General features: G+C 36.0%; 1 long non-coding RNA gene across 1 annotated transcript in view; it reads left to right on the forward strand.

The window, feature by feature from the left end:
* Positions 1-671: 671 nt before the first annotated feature.
* LOC109382701 (uncharacterized) overlaps positions 672-4855 on the forward strand; it is a 145598-nt gene continuing 141414 nt past the window's right edge. The window contains exons 1-2 of the long non-coding RNA XR_002123969.1: positions 672-789; positions 2441-2546. This is a non-coding gene — a long non-coding RNA (uncharacterized LOC109382701). The remainder of the gene's footprint in view (positions 790-2440; positions 2547-4855) is intronic.

Consider the following 4855-nt stretch of genomic DNA (forward strand, 5'->3'; position numbering starts at 1 on the left):
GTTTGTTTTATCGCCTCTCTTAAAGCAACACTATACCCCCTTTGCATTCTCTCTTATGTTAGCCCAGTTTATCTCTTTCAACCTTTTATCTGTTCCTAAAATCCTTCTTGTCTTTGTTATTTTTTTTTTCTCACTTTCAGCCCTTTTCACAAGAATATAAGTATTTCGAGACAAGAACTCTATGTTATTCTCCAAATAACAGAACTAAAGCACAGATCATTTGTTGAAAATGTTAGTATGAACAAAAATTGGTAAAAAATGGAATTTGAATAAGTCAATTTCCAAGGCCATGTTCTTTTTGTTGCATCACTAAGAAGAAAAGCTCTTAGATTAATAGAAAGGAAATGTATTTAATCTCTCCAGTAGTATCTTGTATACGTTCTATACTCTCCAACCTGAATTTGGTTTTGATAGGTGATATTATGAGCAGTGGCCACAATATTTCTGATGTCATGATACATAGAAGTAATAATAACTTGTCTGTCACCTTGGGCATCACACAGAATCCCCCTCTTAGACAAGACAACCTGGTCTATAGCCTATGAAGTCATTTTCATAAAAACAAAAAACCAAAAATCCACAAAAAATTCTTAGATGCCATCTGATTTAAAGTTAAAACACTTTAAATTTTTTTCCTAAGTTTTAATCTGTTCCCTTTTGATTCAGATCCATTTTGAAGAGAGCTATTGGTAGCATCTTCTCCTAAAATGTGATTAAGGAATAAAACTAGCAGGACATCATCATGGATTCGAATCCCAGACATACCAGCAACTAGTTTCATGGCCTCAGGTAAGTAGCTAAACTTTATAGACCTTGTATCAGCTACGTATTTTCATACAGATTTGCCAACTTTATTACATAATCCAGATGCATGTAGTCTATGACTCTATTCCAGACCAATGTTGATCCAGAAGCAGCTTTCATTTGCGTGTCCCAGGTAGAATCCACTTCCCCCAAAAGCATCAGTCATGAATATAGAATATATTGAAGATCGTATAAAAGGAGACAGAGGTGGACATTTATCTCCCCCATCAAACATGCAAAATTAATCCTCAAAAACATATATTCGCCAGAGTTCCTCCTTCCACTATTTCCCCCAACTGGCGAGTCCCCTTTCCTGTTCTCTTTTCATGTAGCCACCAAATTCCTTGGCTGCACTTGCTGTCCTTCTAAATTCTACTCTCTCATGGCTCTTCATGTTAATAGAGCATTTGTACTTACCCCACCTCATTTCTCCAAACTTGCCTACTGATACCCATTACAATGTTCAGCAAAGAGCCACCCAGTTGTCTTGTGAAGGGGGGATTCTCTTTCCTTAGAAGTAATTAGTGAAGGGGAAAGCTAATTTTTCAATCATCTTACAGTTAGGATGTTTCTACTCAGTGTTGTCTTCACTCACAATAGCGCTAGTCTCTCAATGTCACTTAGGCTAGTTCTAGGTTTCAAGTTAAATAATACTCCCATACATTACCATTTAAAAAAGAAAGGAATTTGTTATTTCATACCTTTATGTCCAGAAGTCAGGTTCTTTGTTCTATTAGCATTGGCTTAAAGATGTTATCAAAGAACCTATATGTTTCGTTTCTCTGTGCTGTCATGTTCAGCATTATTTCACTTTTAGGCTTGTTTCCTTCTTAAAAGCAAAATGGTTGTCAGCAGAATTCTGCACTACATTCTTACTTATTTATATATGGTGGAAGAATGTGAGAAAAACTCCATTCCTTTACTTTCATGGAGTCATCTCAAATCACATGCTGGCTCCCTTGGTTGAATCTTAGGTGACCGTAAAAGCTATTTACTAACTATGCTGGGACAACAGGTGGAAACCAGGACAGGTCCAAGTAAACTCACACATATGCCCACTTTAATTATAGTTATTAAATCAATGTCATATGCTGACTTTAATCTCGCCAATAGTGAGTATATTTTGCAGGGCTTTAGTGAAAGACTGGTTTTCCTTTTTTCTGTTTTTTTCCTTTAAAGTCTATCTATTAACATTAGCTTTTTAAAGATTTTGCTTTGAGCATTTCCCACATAGCATTTTCTCTTTCTGGATAATCCAATCTACTCTAATTACATCATTTATCATCTATATGCTAATAACACCAAATCTTTATCTCTAGCCTACACAACACCCATGAACTAGATACGTATTAGCATTTGCAAGGCATTTTGGATAACAAGAAATTGTTGCTCCGCAGACACCCCAATAATATCTAATATTTTAGTACCAGGTACTATTCTGAAATTTTTACATATATTATCTTATTTAATTCGCATAATAATTCTATGGGTTTAGAACTACTACTATTTAGTACTATTATGTCATTCTTACTGACTTTTTTCATAGAGTCTATAATTATCAAAGCCTAGCTGATGAGAACTATTTGTGGGCATAGAGCACTCATTATTTGCTTCTCTCTTATTGTTATTTCTTTAGGGTCTCATCTTACCCTACTAATGTCTACACTACAGCATAGCAGTTAAGAACGAACCCTAAAGATAATGCCTGTGGTCAAACCTCACCTGTTTCACATCCTAGAAAGGTGAGCTTGATCAGGTTACTCAAGCTCTCTATGCTTTAGTTTCCTTGTTTGTAAAATTTGGAAGATAAGAGTGCCTACATATCAAGATTGTTGTGAAAATGAAGCAGTTAATACATGCAAAGTCTTGGAAGGGAAGACTATAATAAGCTCTATATAGTCTTAGCTATTGCTTTTTAGAGTTAGATACACTTTCATATGCTTGAATAATACTTTGTGCATAGTGCTAGCACAGCTCTAATAACATAATATTGTATTTATATATCTGCCCACTGAGTTGGAGGCTCTTTGAGGGCAGGTACTATATTCTCTGGTCTCTTGAGTAGATAGCAGTGCCTGGTACTTCCCAAGTGTGAAATGTATGTTGGTTAATTGATTAAGTCACATGAGATATACAGTGTCACTTTTCTGTGTCTTCCAATATGAAAAAGGGATGCATTATGGTGTCACAACTTCTTAAAAACTTGGGAAACAAACGAAGGAATAGAGAAGTCATTTCCAGATTCCTGGGTCCATGCCACCAGGAACAAAGAGGGATGTTTCAAGATGTGATTCTGAAGTTTTTATTTTTTGCTTTATTTAAAATTTCCATATATTACAGTAATTAAACTGCTTCATGACCTTATCGAAATTCTGTAAGGCTTAATTAATGTTTGTAAAGTATTTTACAATCCTTAGATGAGAGGCACCAGAAAAGTAGAAGGAATCATTATTATTATCATTGGTGCCATCTTAAATTACTGCAGTTTGCTTCACTTGATTTGCTGATTAAACCCTAGCTATGACCATGTAGAAACACAAGCAAAATTCATCCCTACAATGTAGCTCAGCTTGTCTTATTTAGAAGGTTGTAGAGAGATATAAATAATTTTTAATGCAACTATTTTCAGAGAGACAATACTTAAAATGAAGATAAAAGAAGGGATAAAGTCAAAAGTATGAGACTGGGCCATTGGCCTCAGCTGTACTCTCTTGTGAAGTATGTTCCCATGAACTTTGGAATCAGGAAGACCTGGATTGGAAACTTGGTTTGGTAACATATTTTCCTTGAAACTTTGGGCAAATTATTTAGTACCTTTGCCTCCCCTGCTAATCTGTAAATTTGTGAGAAGCAAGGGTTGTGTCTGTCCAATACAAGATTCTTATCAAGTGCTTAGCATAGAGTCTGGTACCTAGTAAGTGTTCAAGATACATATTTTAATGTATAAATGATTATATGTATAATTATTCATATTAATTAAAATACAACATCACCAATATTTAAAAGATTGATCACCTCCATCTTTTGAAATGTCATCATTCCATCATCCAGAATGACTTATTCCCCAAGAGTTCTGGGTAACTAAATTTTACTGTGCTGTTTACATGACTAACAATTCTGATTTTGAAGGGCACTCAATCATGAAGTCATATCAAAGGCTTTACCTAAGATGCTCTGTTTATCTATTGTTGCATAAAAAACACCTCAAAATTTAATGGTGAAACACATCCATTTTATTATGCACACACTTCAAACAAGATAGATCAGGAATGTCTTATCCCTACTCCTTGATGACTGGGGCCCTGTAGGTTTGGCAAAAGTGACTGGATTTATCTGAGACAGCTCAACAGGGGAACATACATTAAGGATCTGTCTTATAAGTCTTATTCTTCAGTTCTTTTTTGCATTGTGTCTACTGGGGCTAGAAAGTCCAAGATGGCTTCATAATTCACATATCTGGTCCTGGGTATGGATGGCTGAGATAATTGGGGCTGGCCAGTCATCCCTACCTCTCTCCATGTGTGTGGCCTCTCCACATGGCTGTTTGGAGCTCCCCTAAACAGTGGTGCTGCCAACACTTCTTACATGGCACTGGATTCTCCCAAGGTGAGTATTCCAAGAGGCATAGACAGAACCTGCATGGCTTCTTATGACCTAGCCTCAGAAGTGGAAAACATCACTCTCACCACATTTTATTGTTCAAGCAAATTAATAAGGGCATCCCAGATACACAGGGAAAAAAATAAAATAGTAGATTTCACCTCCCAATGACAGGAGTTGCAAAGAATCCGTATATATCTTTTATTTTCCCCTGAAGAGGAAAGAGATTTCTGCCTTAATTAACTGGAAATCTGAAAATCATCATGGAGACTTCTGTTGTCTTAGCCATGTTTCCCTACAACAGGTAGCTGCCTGATCCCTTTCAAAGGGTTAGAGGAGATGGATTATAAACTTGGTTCTGCCACTTATTAACTGTGTGACTTTGAACACGTCTCTTTATCTTTCTCATCTTGCCTCCTCATCTATCTCAGAAAAATAATGCATCTTTTAT

Source organism: Hipposideros armiger, unplaced genomic scaffold (assembly GCF_001890085.2).
Source record: "Hipposideros armiger isolate ML-2016 unplaced genomic scaffold, ASM189008v1 scaffold_68, whole genome shotgun sequence".
NCBI lineage: Eukaryota > Metazoa > Chordata > Mammalia > Chiroptera > Hipposideridae > Hipposideros > Hipposideros armiger.